This window comes from Mesoplodon densirostris, chromosome 2 (assembly GCF_025265405.1).
Source record: "Mesoplodon densirostris isolate mMesDen1 chromosome 2, mMesDen1 primary haplotype, whole genome shotgun sequence".
NCBI classification, from domain to species: Eukaryota; Metazoa; Chordata; class Mammalia; order Artiodactyla; family Ziphiidae; genus Mesoplodon; species Mesoplodon densirostris.
The window spans coordinates 14,259,976-14,276,351 of record NC_082662.1 but is presented as its reverse complement, the minus strand read 5'-3'; positions in this window follow the sequence as shown (position 1 = coordinate 14,276,351).

Here is a 16,376-nt window from a genome sequence, read left to right as displayed (position 1 = left end):
AGCCCACGGCACGACAAGAGAGGAAAAGGCAAGAGGGAAGGTCCCTAGCCCCAGATGGCAGGTTCTAGCACACGGTCGGTCGACCACTCTGCTCCCTCGCAGTCGTGGCAGACATCACTAATCAATCATGCGATTCTTCCCCTCTAAGCACAGCCTGGAATCTCTCCACAGCCCATTCCAGTTAGCAACGGTCATCTATCAGAGCTGGCACACTAGACGAAAGCCACTTTCCACACATGCTATCGCCGGCCAAGAATCTCAGATACGAGGGCTGCCGTCCACCTCTGGGCACGCATTTGTCTGATGTCGTGAGTGAAAGAGTCAGGACACACTGAGAGGTGGGAAGGATGCATGCTTGGGGCCCCGGGATAAGGAATTTCAAGTGGTACTCTGCCTAGCAAGAGATGCTGAGCACACAGAAGTCACGGGCGGGGGAAGATGGCGTTTCCATGATGTAAGCCACCAGTTAGTGCTCTGGAGAGGCCATGAGGTTCTTTTGAGAACCAGGACGTAGAATCTCAGACTTCCTGAAGGGTCTGACCTGACACAACACATACATTACTTGCATTTTTCAAGAGATGGGCTTGCTCTGCTGTGGTTAGGTTACTGGCTTAGAAAACAGGAAATAAGAATAGGAACAAATAGGCCCCTTTGGAAGGGAAAATGTGAAAAGTGAGGTCGCCCTAGGGATTGGTGCTAGAACCAGTCTTACTTAAAATGCTTAGAAGTGCGCCGGGCAAAAGAACGTGCACAAGATTGCCAAGACTGCAGATGGTGTCGCCTGCCTGCGAGGGGAGATGAGGCCATCGGACCACGTGGCAAAGAGAAGGAAGAAGGGGGGAGTGGAAAGGAAGCCAAGACAGGGACTGCAAGAAAGCTGCCATCCACACTCCCAGGAGGCTTCAGGGAGCCTCCCTTCCAACTCCTAGAACTGCCCCTGCACCAGCGGGAGGATGAAGGGCCCAGAACAGGAGCAAGGCAGGCTCAGGACCAACACAGAAGTTCTCACAGCCCGCTCCAGGCACTGAGCCACTCGGACTCATCAGCCCCAGTGGGCTGACACAGGATCTGGCTCAAATCCATGGCCTTTGCCATCTGCTAGGTCCTCCGTAGCGCCTCCCAGTGAGGACAGTTCTTGCCAGAGCCAGTGGAAAGGGCAAGGTGAAGGCTGCCTGGGCAGGTCCTATCCTGCCCAGGACCATCCTGCTGCTCTCATCACAAGCCTCTGTCCATAGCTCTAAAGCCTTCTATGGCTCCCTGTGGGCTTCAGGGGCAGGTCACGAGACACGGATGGGGAGAAGAGTCTAAAGGGTGCAAATCCTATCCTTGTGACTTCCCGCCTGTGTGACCCTGGCCAGTGACCCCGCCATCCTGCCCCTCTGGCACCTCCACAGTGCAGATAATGACAGCTCCTCCAAGAGTGGAAGACAAGAGACAATGTGTGCCTATGCCCCACAGATCCTCAAGGGGTCGCTGTCATTAGTATCAGTCTGTACAAGGCCTTCTATGATTTTTCTTCTCCAGCCTCCCATCCAACACGCCCCCCAACCCTCAGAGATGAACAGCAGGCATGTGGAACTTTCTGCAGTCTCTCAAACATGCCGTACTCATATCACTGTGCCCTTCTGCCTGCAATGACTTCCCCCCCACCCCACCTTAGACTCCCAAGTAATGGCTCTGCTTCCAGTCCTTTCACTGAGTGATGCCTCCTCCAGGAAGCTCTCCCTGACTCTTCCAGGTAGACCAAGCACTTCCCCATACTATCCCAGGAGCCCCTGTTCTAGCTCTAAGACCACCTCCCCATCCCATGCTGGCTTCACTAGCCCTGGTCTGTCCACCCCACCAGACGGAGACATCTGAGGGAGGTGAGCGTTATGAGGGAAGGAGGAGGGAAGACAGGAGAAGGCCCCAGGAGCTCCAAGAGAGACGTGCTCACACATAAACAGGGAGTGCGGTTAAGTCAGGCCAAGAGACAAAGAGTGTATCTTTGAGTTGAATCAGGTTGAGGACTGAAGTGGTTGTTAGCGTCAGCTGTCATCTGTCACAGGTGACCTTGGAAGGGGGCTGCAGCCTTTGGATGGTCCACCCTGGTCCAGGCCCACAATGGTTTCCTTTCGGTGTCACCCTTGGGTACACCTGAGCTTTCAATGCTGATGGCACAGCCCTAGCCGGCTGGCCCGCCTGGCCTCTGGCACCTTCCATCCGCTTCTCTCTACAACCTCCTGCCTCCCCAGCCCGCTGCTGGTTAATGAACTTCTTGGCCACTCCCATCCCCAAAGGTACCTCTCTTTCCTCCATCTCCAGGCAGAGCTAACTCAGCTTCCAGAAGCCCATCAGCGGGGTGGGCAGGGGGCAGCCTCTGCAGGCCCCTCTCAGGACCCTCGTTCCTGCCCCCACCCAGCTAGACACCTTGGGCTCCAGACTTCCAGCCTGATGTCAGCCCTGGGTCTCTAACTGCTGGGTGAACTTGGGCCAGCCCCTCCCCTACCTCCCTCAGTTTCTCTCCCTGCATTTTGAGAGAGTCAGAGTTAATCCTGCTCTGATCTCCTAAGTCCTTCCCACGGAGGAGCCGGCAGGCCCACCCTCCCTGAACTTTGGGGAGGAAGCATTTCCCAGGAACCTCTAGGCCTCTCCCCTCACCCCCAGTCTCCGGGGCCATGCCTCCCGCATATGAATCAGGTAAAAGAAGATGGCTAGAGGCCATGTCAAAGAGGAGGCAAAGCCTGACAACCAACCAGGTGGGAGGGGACACCTGTCGCCAGAGACTGGACAATGACACTGGTACAAGTCTTCCAGGAGGTGTTCCTCAGCCTCCTTCTAGCTGCCCTGGAGATTAACTGCCTCTGTCACCACCCAGAGTCTGGGGCCCCAGCTGTTGTCAAAGCAGGGAGAGCTCTGACCTCATCCCCCTTGCTCCCTGCACTCCGGGATCCCTGGCCCCCTTCTGTTCTTTAAACACTCCAGGTGTGTGCCCACCTCAGGACCTCTGCACTTGCTGTTCCTTCTGCTGGAACCCCCTTCCCCCAGACAGCTGCACAGCTTGCTCTTTCACTGCTTTGGAGTCTCTACTCAGATGGTACCTTTTTAGTGGGTCTTCTCTGGCCCCTGGGGAGTTAAAATTACAAGTTTCCCAAAATACTCTCCAGAATCCCTGTCCCCATTCCCTGCTTTATCTTCCCATTACACTTACCATCATCCGACATACTGTAAGCTCCAAACGAGCAGGGGTGTTTGTCTGATATTTACTGAGCATCTACTATGTACCAGGAGCTGTGTCTGGCCCTGAAGACAGAGCAGTGGATGAGACAGCCCACACCCCCACCTTGGTGCCGACATTTGAGCCGGTAATAAACCAAGATGCCCAACAGAGCCGAAAGTAAGGGCACCACAGCTCCTCAGCTGGCAGAAGAGTGTCCCCCATTTGCAAAAAGGGGGAAATGCAGGACCAGGACCAAACGTAGGAAGCAATGATTTGTAAGGCTGCTGAGCTCTTGGGCATAAAAGCCCACTGGAGCCAAATGAGCCCAGATTTGGGGCTCAGAAAACGCCGAGCTTTAGTTCTGATCTGCCGTCTGCAGCATGCACTTCGGACTGTGCTTGTCTGTGAAAGGGAATGAAGAGACACCTCTAGGGTCACAGCGAGAACCAACCCCCATCTCTGACTGCTCCCAATGTGCCAGGCATCACACAGACACAACCCCACCACATCCTCGTGATCACCCTGCAAAGCTGGCATCACCATCTAGCAAACGGAAGCTTAGAAACCCTGTCTATCTCCCAATAACCAGCATCTAGTCAGCATGGGCCAAGCACTGTTCAAACACTTTGCATTGTTATCTCGTTTAATCCTCTCATAACCCTGTGAAAGAGATCCTCTATCTCCATTTTACAGACAGGGAAAGTCGGGCACAGAGAGGCCAAGAATGGCGCCCAAAGTCACACAGCTGATGGGAGAGCAGAAATTTGAGTGCTTGCAGTCCTATCTCTTCTCTAACAGGCAAGACCACCCCGTACATAACATAAACTAGGACACAACCTGGCACTCTAGAAAAGCTCATTCCAGATACAAAACTGCTAGACTTTCAAGCACAATAAATATATATGTGTGAGTGGGGTTTAGCTACCTGCTTTATTTGGCCATTTCTGAAACAGCCGGCATTTATTCACACTTGCTCTGCGCTAAGAAAGTGCTTCCCGTGCATTCTCATTTCACTGTCATTGCTGAGTCCTCTCATTTCACACAAGAGGGACCAGAGAGGTTAGACCACCTGCCTGAGCGCACACAGCAAGGTGTGGTGAGCAGCAAACCCCTGCTCCAGACTCCCAGCCCAGTGCTCTCCTGACTTCGGGTTGAGGGGCAGGTGCTGGCAGGCACTCAGCTGGTGGCTGCTTGAACTAAGAGATCTGCTTCTCCTAAACACAGAAAACAAGCCCCTAATCCTTGTTATTAATGTAAATAATATTCCGGCAAAAGAAAGCAAGCTCCCTGCCTCCCCAAGGGGCTTCGGGGGATTACGTGTACAGAGTCTGCCGCAGCAAGGACAATAACCAGTTGACTCTTATTAAAATTCCAATAATGCTGGTGTGATTGCGGCTTTGATAAGCGCACGCCTGTGGGTGGGAGGGTCAACGACATTAGGAAAATGTAATTAGACTAATAAATTCTGGGCAATCCTTTTGTGTTTTTTTTCCCTCTTTGCTCCAAGGAGGAGCCACTTACCAGACCTCATTACCCATGTGGAGGCCCCACTGTGGGCTCTGCTGCAAAGGAAGGTGGATTCTTAGACCGCCTGGGTCTGACCAGAGAAAAATCCCTTGGCCCCCAGAGCTCCGGCCAAACGGCAGAGGCTCCAGGGAGCTGGGAATGCATGAGTGAGATCAGATTTAGTAGAGGACCCGGTGTGGGGCCTTGAGATCAGAGAGACCAGCTGCTGGGGGTCAGAAAGGGGACAGACGTTAGGGGAGAGGCAACCTCACTCAAGTCCCAGAGGCCTGAATTGCGGAGCACGAGCCCACCTTGTGGGGTGAGGCACGACTTACAAGGAAGTCCCTATTTAAGAGACACTCCCACGCCTCCTAAGTCCTGACTTTTCAAAGTACGCTCTAACCTGCTAGAGCACTTGTTCTGAAAATGCAAATCTGTTCCAACACAATCCTTGTATTAGGGGACAGTTCCAGCATCATGCAAATTTCACGTTTGCTTCCGAGAGAGTTCATCCACAAGAAACACTAGGTAAACAGAGTGCCCTGCCCGGCTGAACTGAGCCAGGTAGGAAGACACAGACAGGACACACCTCTCTAGACAATGGGCGCGTCCACACCTGGGGCTACAACTTCCATCCAATTTCCCATAACCTTCCTCCTACCACTTCCCAGGGCAACCTCATGCCCTCCCCACTATTTCCCTTCAGCCAATTTTGTATTTTTTTCTCTCCTTCCTCTTGCCTTTTTCTCTCTTTCTCTCTTTCTTTTCTTCTTCTTGCACACTGGGTGGCAGGTGTGGGAACTGGGCGGGCGGCCAGCAGGTAGAATAGCACACACTCCCACAAGCAAACTTCAGGTCTCCTTCAAGATGAAGTGCCATACTTACTTTAGTATTTATGTATTTCTTAACCTTCAACATGGATAAAACTCGGCTACCATTTTATGTGGTTTCTATTTTTTTCATGTGCTTGAGTGTTGCGCTCTTAACCCCATTTTCCCATAAACCCTGTGGTTTTTATTGTGCGATTTTGCATAGCACGATGATTCTAAGGCACAAGTAAAGGGCTGCTACAGCAGAAGCGGCAGTTCTTCTCATGCACAAACCATCCTGTGAGGCAAGAGCAGTGATGGGGATCACGTCCCCATCACACAGGAGGGAACATAAAGCCCAGGGTGAGTCAAGACACACCAATCTCCTAATAACTTCATGCTGGCCTCAGTCTTGGGTTTTTATGTTTATTGCTCACCTATTCTGTGCCCGATGAAGGCAGGAGAGCCAAGTGAGAACAGGATTCAGAGTTAGAATTCCTGGGTTCAAATCCCAGGCTCTACCGCTCAGCTTTGTGAGCTCGAGCAAAGTATTTATATGACCTGTCTGTGCCTCAGTTTTCTCACCTATAAAATGGGAATAGCTCAGAGAGTTTGTGAGGATTACAAAATTAATCAATGTAGGAGAATATTGACTCTTTTATCCTTTACACTGTTACTTAGATCAACGTCTGGAGCATCATAACCGCCCCCAGAAAGCTGGCTACTCTCATCATCAGGGCTTACTCTATACCCTGTGGTCTCCAGTGCCAGCCAAAAGGTGGAAGGAGGTAGGGATACGGGGTTGGCAGATGCAGGCTTTTGCTGTCAGACCCAGGTTCAAAACCCGACTCTCCCACTTTCTCCTCCGTGGCCCCAGACAGGTGGCTGGGCTCTCAGCCTGGGTTTGTTCATTCATATAATGGGGTAAAAACTGCAGGCTCCTCATAGGGCAATTGTGAGAATTCATGGAGTCCCCCGTGTGAGTTGCTCCTGTGGGGGGCCCAGACCCTGAAGCCGGTGACCCTCCCAGCCCAACATCCCCACCTGCTGTCACCGCTGGACCACATGGGCGGTTGCTATGCCCCAGACTTGGCTTCACCTCCCTGCAGGCTCAGAGACGTCTGGGCTGGGCTGGAGTCACTCCATCCCTAACATCCATCCCTGCCCTGAAGATGCCGGCACCACAAGGTCAGGAGAGGATTCTGATACAGCCAACTGCTGGTGGACAGGCCATGTCCCAAAGGACAGATCCTCCCTGACCCTCCCAGGACACCCCAGCAGCCTGGGACCAATGGCTGGGACTAGGGTGGCCACGAGAGCAGACTGAATCCCTACTGTCTGTCCGCAGGGATGCTGACGTTTTACGTGCAATAACTCATTTCAGCCTTGCAACTGCTTTGTCAAGGAGATGATATACTTCCACTTTACAGATGGGGAAACTGAGGCTCAGAGAAGGTCACAAAGGTAGGAAGCAGCAGAGCTGGGGTCTGAACCAGGTCCAGGACCACAGTCTGTGTGTTTCCACCATACCACGCCTCCCCACCTAGCTGGCGGATCCGGCCAGCTTGTCCTCTATCCCCCACTCCCCCACCTGTTAAAGAGGGGTAATGCCGGACCCGTACACATCGCTGGATTATTCAAGAAGCAAGAGGGCAAGGGGCTTTGTGAATTAGGAAAGGGGACCGTGGAAGAGCAGGAATCTCCTCACCCCCTCTCCGCACAGGCCAGAGCTGCAGGAACCCAGCTCGGACCCCGGCACCTCAGCATCCATTCACCCAGTGAGCCAGCCTCCTCCGCAGCAGCATGTCAGGGGAACCTGGCCTCTGCTTGAGCACTTCCAGTGGCAGGAGCTTACTACGCCCAAGGCAGTCTGTTCCAACTTTAGGTACCTCGAGCTGCTGCTAGAGGTCTCGGAGCCAAAAATACATCAGTCCTGGAGGACACCCCTATTGGACTATCAGAACAAACTCCACCTTCCCTTCCTGAGTGCAGTCACTATGTACCCTCCCTTCCCCACCCAAGTCATCCCGTTCTGGGCCAGATATTTTACTGCCTTCAACTCACCCTCCTAGGATGAAAATAATAATGAAGGAGATAAAGGTAATTTCAGTGACTAACACTTAACGAACATATAATAGGCATTATTTTATAACAGGAGCCAGCAAACTATGGCCCATGGGTCAAATCCAGCTGCCTACCTGTTCTGTTTTTTTTTTTTTTTTTTTTGCGGTACGTGGACCTCTCACTGCTGTGGCCTCTCCCGCTGCGGAGCACAGGCTCCAGACGTGCAGGCTCAGCAGCCATGGCTCACGGGCCCAGCTGCTCCGCGGCATGTGGGATCTTCCCGGACCGGGGCACGAACCCGTGTCCCCTGCATCGGCAGGCGGACTCTCAACCACTGCGCCACCAGGGAAGCCCCCTGCCTGTTTTTATATGTGTGGCCTGTGAGCCAAGAATGGTTTTTGCATGTTTAGATGGTTGGGGAGAAAATCAGAAAAAGAGGACTCATTTGTGACGCATGAAAAGTATATGAAATTCAAATTCGAGTGCCTATAAGAATAAAGTTTTATTGGAACACAGCCCAATCCATCATTTACATATTGGCTACGGCTGCCTTCAAGTTACTACAGCAGAGTTGAGTTTGGCAGAGATTCTAAGGCCCAAAAAGCCTCAAATGTTTACTATCTAGAACCTTGACAGGAACAGTTTGCCAACTCCTATTCTAGATGCTTTACGTGTATCATCTCAATCCTCAGCATAACCTACGAGGAGGTTACTGTTATGATCTTCACTTTACAGACAAGGAAGCGGAAGCTCAGAGATGTTAAGGAAATTGCCCAAATCCCATGGTGGTGGAATCAGGAATCGAACCCAGACAATTTGATTCCAATATCTGTGTCTTATCCACTCCCCTATTCTTCCTGTCAGAGCCCAGGGCTGACAACTAACATACACCACAGCTCCAGCGGAGCTGTCTGCTTCCCCTGCCTACAGGCCCTCTCAGCTTCACTGTGCATGGTGGGAATGACCAGAATACCTGGTCAGCTCATTGGCCACTATGACCCCCCAGATCCTCTTCTACTCGTAGTGGCTCTTTTAAATGGGCCTATAAACCCATTGCTCTCTGGATACTAAAAAAAAAAAAAAAAAAAAAAAATTGATCCACAAGTACCCTCCAGACTAGCGACAGCAGCAGATGTGATAAAGTTAGGAGCTCTAGCCAGAGGTCTCTAAAACTTTATGAGAGCCAACAAATCTTGCTCTTGGGCTGCCCACTGGCTTCAAATAAACCTGTCCTGCCCACAATCTCACAGGGGTAGAAAGTAGAAGTCCCTGGGACTGCTGTCCAGGTTATGGAAATCTCAAGGCCGCTGTCCCCGCTTTTTTCTCTCTGTGAATATACGATGTGGGGAGAAAGCAGCATACTCTGTTGCCATAGAAACTAGGCTAGGCTACGTCTGCATCAGGAAGGATTAAAGATAGATGTTAGAGGCGGAAGTAATCCAGAGGGAGAGGTCCAGGCACACAAACTCCTAATCTGTGATTAAAGTTTCTCAAAGAGGTTCCTGCCCCATTATTAACTCTGAGCTTACATGCACATTATAAATCACAGAGGTCATCAATAAATACAAATCAATATATCTGGAAGGCAAATATTTGATTTTTATTTATATGCATATTAAATGGAGCCACATCTCAGCCGGCTAGAAGAAACCCAAACAATCCAGCCCAGGCACTGCAAGCCAGCAACCCACAGGCCAGCGTCCAACCATGTAGCTGCTCTTACTGGCTTCCACAATCTTTCCCCAAATTTCCAAATAAGTTGCTAACATTTAAAATTTGAAATATTTTCAAGTACAATTCAGAGTTCTGGCTTTTTTTGAAAAGAATCTGAAGATCGGGCGATAGCAACCCTACATTGCAGCAACCGGTTGGCCCTGACCGGGGGCTGGCCCTGCAGGCAGGCACGTGCCTGCCAGGCCCCTAAGTCTCCAGCACCCTCTTCTCTCCCACACCTGGCCCATTTCACACCTTGTGTCTCCTGGAGGATCCCTGTAGGTCTTTGAATTTGTGACACCCCACCCGAGTACCAGCACCCCCATTTTACCAGTAGAAACGCTTAGGCCTACGGAGGAAGAACATCCTGCCTAAAATGCGACAGTAGATTCATGACAGAGCTGGTCTCCCAACAACCAGGGCAGGACTCAGCTCAGACCTGTCTGGAACCAAAGTTCAGAGGCTGGGTTAATATCTGTCAGCTACAAATGTGTCTAAGGTAAAAATTAGATTTTTCTATTGACTCCACTTTTGCCAGCTTCGTTCCAGCTCTTTTCAGGGAAAAGGGAGGGAGGAGGGAAACCTCTGCAGAGACAAGGGGAAAGTCTCCTCGGACCCTCCCCAACCCCCCTGCCTTCGGCCATCCTTGCCTGCCCATAGCCACACTCAATGCTGTTTAGGAATACTGAGGAAGAAAAGGCTGGAGGAAAAAGAATGGGGGTCCATAGCCCAGGAGAGCTGGCCAGGCTGCCCCCGACCTCACAGCTGATGATTCTGTAGCACAGATGAGTAGAGAACGTCAGCCAGGCCTGGGCTCAAATCCCCTTTCTGTTATTTGCTCACTGTGTGATCTTGGCCAAGTCATTTAACCTCTCTGAGCCCGTGTCTCTTCACCTGCATAGTGGGGGTAACAGCAGCGCTGTCGGGTAGGCTTGCTACGCAAGTTAGATAAGGCCTAACAAAGCACTTGGTGGAGTGTCAGGCACACAGTAGGTCCTCCATAAAGCAGTGTATTCTATTACTACTCAAAATGTGCTTCCACCCCAGCCAGACACAGTCACCCTCCCCCGCCTGTTGTTCCGTTCCATCCTCAGCCAGCAGCTCCAGCTGCACGCCCCACTCCCTACCAGTGAGTGAATCACCAGCTGGTCTCCGCCTCCACTAAAACCAGCAGGCACATCCCAGCCTCCAGCCTCTGTGACTTTGCCCAAGCGGTAAGCCTCACTCAGAGCACCGTTCCCCACCCTTCCCCCTCCTACTCAAGAACACCCAGACCCCCAGTTTCCACAACCTCCCCCAGACCCAGAAACCTCCGTCCACTCTGACCTCTGCTCCTCCATTCGCTTGGAGGAATTTGGTCCTGTTCTCTAATATTCCATATGGTGACACGCTCTGCCTTTAGCATCCCGAAGGTCCAGGATGCAGCTCACATATCTCTGAGATCCTTTGAGGGGACACTAGGTATCTGTAGCAGCCAAGCACTCGTCCCCTCTTCTTTTGATACCAACACCCCCAAATTCCTGTCCAGGACTGATCCTCACTTCCAAAATGCAGTCTGGGCGTGACCACTGATCACGAAGTCCTAAACACCCCCAAGCCAAGGCTGGTCATATGACCAAAGCCCTTTCAGTTAGATCCTTCTCTCCCAGGGCACGGAAGTACATCCTGTGCAGTGCTTAAAAGCTGGGGCCGCCCATCCTGGTGGGGTCCCAGAGGCCTTTGAAAGATCTTGGTAAGAGACCACCTAGAGCTACCTGGGCTCTTGGTCTTTTTAAGCCAGTCCTTCAGCTCAGCCTCAGATCCCCCGAGATTCCTTCTGATCAATTCTTTTTCTGCTGCTGTTTGCAGAGCCTGCTGTTTGCAAAAAAGAGAACTGGCATTCTCTAGACTCCACATCACATACGTGCTCACATAAGCCTCCCAGAACCAAATCCCCAGACACCCAGTCCCATCAGAGAGGCTCATAGGTACCACTTGCGCGTGGCCAAAGAGGCCAAAACCCTCACGCTTTCAGGGAAAAAGCCAAGCAGCTTAACTCCTCCCCTGTGTCAGCAAACAGAATCCAAGTGCACTGAGAAGCCAAGTGGGGGTGATACCTCTTGCTTGAAAAAAATAAAGGTAACAATAAGATGTACTTAGCAGACTACATATAAAGCAGGTATTTCTGCAGATGCCAAAAATAAGAATTGAGGACCTAAGTAGGACAAACACAGCATGCTCGAATCTTCAACGTCCAAAGAGCCAAGGACTTACAATGTGCTGAGAGACCAAAGGACAAGACAGCCCAGCGGGCACAAAAGAGGGGCCCTGGGCATAGATGCAGCCAAACTTACCCTTCCAGGAGTGCAGAGAAGGTCTTGGCCGTGAGGGAAGGATGCTTAGAAGTCAGCCAGTTGAGGAAAGGGGAGAGGAGAGAGTTCTAAGAAGATCCTTAGAACCACCGTGGTCGAAGCAGCCAGGACCCTCTCTCCCCTGTGTCACGGCAACGGCCTCCACACTGTCCCCTCTGCCACTGCCTCCCCCTACAGCCTGTCCTCAACAGTGGAAGTCAGGTCGTATTCCTCTGCTCAAACCCCCCCACAACCACCACCCAGCACCTCTCCACTCTAATCTTTCTCCACTCCCACCTCCCTGCAGGTCCCTGAGCATGCTTCACACAGCCTGACCACAGGGCCTTTGCACATGCTGCTCCCTCCGCCTGAGACCTCCTCCCCATCATATTCTCATGGCCCACCTCTTGCCTCCCTCGGGTCTCTAACCCACCCCTACCTCTCTAGCTAAGGTCTCCCCTCTCCCATCACTCTGTCCTCCTTCCTAATTCATCTCTCTCCACAGCTCTTCCACCCTGAAACTGCATTATCTGTCTGCTTGTGGTTTGTCTCCCCCAACTGGAATGGAAGCTCCATGGGGGCAGGAACCTTGTTTTGCTCAGGACTGAATCCCTAACACCTAGAACAACACTTGGCCCACAATAAGCACCCATAAACAATGGTTGAATGTGAATGAATGAATGAATGAATGAAGTCCCTGAAGAAAAACTAGAGTACATCCAGGAAGGCTGACTTTCTGCACAGCTCACAAGGCAGGATGGTTAGAAGCTTGGCCCTTGGGGACTGCCTGGGTTCCAACCCTGGCTCTATCACCTCCTGGCTGCCTGCCCTCAGGTCAGCATGCCCCCTCTGGGTTTCAGCTCCCTCATTTGTAAGCTGGGTATTATAACAGCCCCTACCCTGGCGGGCTGTGAAGATGAAACGTGTTACGTATACAAGGCAAAGAAGATGGTGCCTGGGGTGAGCCATGAGTGCCCAAGGTTATGAGTTTTGCTTTTATATTATTGTTCTTCAAGTGTCCGCTGGGTGGTAGAATCATCAGGAAGTCCTCTCTAAGGGGGCCTCTGAGCAGGAGGGATGGGAGACAGCAGGAGAGCACGTGACCTGGGGGCAGGAGACCCAGGCTGGAGCCAGGCCATGCCACTCACACGCCGTGCAATTTAAGGGGACAGACAACTTCTCTGCCCAACACGTCAGGGCCAAGCGCCCCTCCTAGCTCACTGGCCTGCCACGAGCCTCCAAACTGGACTAGCCATGTGAATACAACATGGGAGGGACAGTGAATCAATGCGTCCCACCCTTCAGTCATGATTCAATTCACACAGCAACCACGAAGTCAAAAAGCCGGAGTTCAAAGGTGATGATGCTTCCAACACACGCCACGAAACCCTAGCTCCCTTTGGAGATGTCGGCAGTGTTTTCAAAGCCTCAATTACAAGGGCAGGGAGTGTCACCACTCCTTACGTTTCAGTCACAATATCAGCCAAGAGCTGAGGGTGATGCAGGGGAAATTATAGTAATTACTTCGCGGGAGGGCTGGCTGCGTGAACTTCGGCTGATCTAAAACTTGGGGTGAAATTTAACTCCCTGGAAGCTGGGGTGGGGGTACACCAGGGTAACCTCTGCCTCGCATCAGGGTACCCGGGAAATGATGCCAATATCATTTAATGAACTCACAGCTCTTGTCAAGCCAAGCGGCAGCAAAGTGTAGTAGTCATCAGGAACCCAGATGTCAAGTCAGATCAGCTGGCTCTGCCCTCCCTGTGCCCACCATGAGGCAGATGCTGTTCTCAGAGACCTTTTTCCCAGGGCAGTAGTGACAGGACATTCCTACATGCTATGGAGGAAGCAAGGAGGCTGATGTCTATGCAATTGGCCCAGGGGTCTGGGCAGACCCCTCTGAAGAGGCAAAACCGAAGCTGAGCCCTAAAGGATTGTGAGGAGCCAGCCATAGAGAGGGGCCTGGGCATGCTCCCTCCCTTCCCTAGGCCTCAGTTTCTTCATCTGTCAAATGGGTATAAATATCATGCCTACTTCATGGCGTTATGATGAGGGTCTGATGAGTTAACAGACACAAAGCACTGAGCACAGGGTCTGGTCCGTAGGGTTCAAGAAGAGGTTGTGGTTTGGAGGCAAGGAGGGGGCTGTCCTGTCTGGTGAAGTGTGAGACCTGCTCTGTGCCAGACCCAGTCCAGCCACCGGGACACAGTGGTGAACTAAAGCAGATACAAATCCCAGCCCCCAGAGACCAGGATGGGAGGAAGGCTACCCCACCACGGGGTACCCCACCAGTGGAGCCCTGGGTTCACTGTCGCTTTTCAGGGGCTTCCGGCTCATCCCATCTCTCCACCAACTCTGGATCCCAATGGTGCCCCTCCCCCGTCCCCTCTGGCTGAACCCCCAAATGCTGCACAGTTGCCCACTGAGAGCTGTGTGTCCCGAGTCCCTGAATCAAGGTCTCAGTCATGATCCCCTAGGGAGCTTGTGACAAAATACAGATCCCAGGGCCCCTCCCCAGGCCAGGCATTCTTTGGATCTGAGGAAGACCAAGACTTCATTCTGATGCCTGGTGACCACACACAAGGCCACGTGCCCATCATCTCTCCTCAGCCCTGAGTCCCCAGGGCCTGGCACACAGGAGGTGCTCAGCAGAGAAGATAGAGGGTGTTTAACAAAATCAAAGCCTCCCCCTCCCCCGCCAGGGCACCAAAGGCCCATCACACAAGACACGAGGGGTGACCTGCTCTGTACCTGGCTAAGTGGAAGGTAGGGGAGGGACAGGCAGCCTGGGCACAGAAATGCCTTCTTCTGAGCCTCCATTCCTCATCCTGGGAAGGGAACTCCATCTCCTCCAAGTTTGGAGAATTCAAGGCTCAGAGGATTTTATCTCGGACATCTTCCAGTCCAGCCCCTCACACACCTGAGAAGGATCCCCTCTGTCCCACCTGGACAATGGCCATCGGCCCCTGCTTGAATACCGCCAGTGATGGGATGCTCACCACCTCACTAGAAAACCCATCACACAGATAGGCTGGTCTATTGCTAGAAAGTTCTCGCTTTAGAAGCCAGTCCTGCCCTTTGACTCCACAGATTAAGGCTGCTCCTTGTTTCATCCAACTGAAGGGAAGTCACGGGAAACCTGCTAAGGACTGAAAAGAGGGCCATGGGTGGCAGCCTCCGCAGGCACTGACCCGGGTCTAAGGCCCAGGGTCACCACTCACCAGAGGTGAGACCTTGGGCAAGTGACCCCTCCAAGTTTCAGCTTCCTGGTCTGTAAAACGGGAGAAATAACAGCATGCCCATTATTACGTAAGGTTGTTGTGAGGACTGAATAAAATAAGGCTTGCTGGGTGCCTAGCTCAGAAGCGTTCCAGGAATTTTGCAATGACAAGGGAGGCTTACGGAGGAGGCAGATCACAGGGCCTTGAAAGCTGGGCAAAGTGGCTGGATTTATCCCCAGCACAGCCTTGAGGGCCTCCCTCTGTTTCCCTCATGGAGAGTGGGTGGCTGGACAAGGCACAAATAAATGACCACGCCCTAGAAGGGACCAGAGTTTGGCAGTCCCAGGGCCCGCGGCTCAGGCCACCAGGTGGATTCTGACATTTGCTGCCCGCCTGCGCCCCCCCACCGCCTGGACACAAGGCCCAAAGTCAAGCACCAGCTTGGGCTGCAGGCAGGGGCGCAGGGAGCAGCACAGAGGCTGCCGCCCTCTCCTCAGGAAGCTAAGTGGGAGCCAGACGAGAGCTGCTGCCAGTCTATTAACACACTGGTTTCTGCATGAACTCCCACGGGGAGCCAGGCGGGCAGAGTTGGAGGAATGAAGGCCTCGAGACAAGTAGAGTTTTTTTAAAGAAATATTCAGCTGTTAAAACCCAGGCTCTCGGGCCAGGCTGCGGCTGCATACCAAGTGGGCCTGGTGGATTGTCAGCAGCGCGTGGGTGAGGCGAGGAGGAGGAGGAGGCTGGAAGGGACCTAGGCATCAGGAGGTGGGGTCCACGGAAGGGGCCCAGGAGGCTGGGCCACTGTGGTCACAAGGGTACCCAGGCTCGATCAAGCCTGCCTAGCGGAATCTTGTAATGTTCCTGTACACACCCATCAGAGCAGTGGAAAGAAACAACGTGAGACAAGGAAGGAAACTCCCAATTTTCAGGCTGACTTCATACCAGTCCCCTGGCCTTGCCCCAGATTCTCATTCAGCCAGACGTTACTGAGAGCCGACTATGGGCCCAGGAATACTGACATTTGGGGCCAGAGAAGTCTCTGTCATGGGGGGAGGGGCAGCCTGTGCAGTGTAGGATATTTATTAGCATCCCTGGAGTCAACCCATTAGATGTGAGTAGCACCCACTGCCCCCAAGTTATGACAACCAAAAGTCCCCTGGGGGACAAAAAAATGCCCCCATGTCAAAGACTACTGGGCTAGAGAGAGAAAAGCAATTTAAAAGCAAGCTTGATCTCACTGCTCCCGTTTCAAACCTTCCCTGGCACCCATGATCCTTGGCATGGAATCCAAGCTCCGTGGCCTGACATTCAAGGCCTACGTGACCTGGCTCTTCTACGTCAGTTCTCATGATTCCCTGTCCCATGCTTGACCCTCCAGCAACAACAAAGCACAGGTCATCCCTACCCAGAAGCCCTCCTGCCTCCTGGCTTGTCCTTCCAACCCTCTTGTCTGCCTGCCTCCTGTCTGTTCGTGTTTAAAGATCCCATTCAGGTGTATCCTCCTCCAGGAAGCCTTCCCTGCTACTCCCCACCA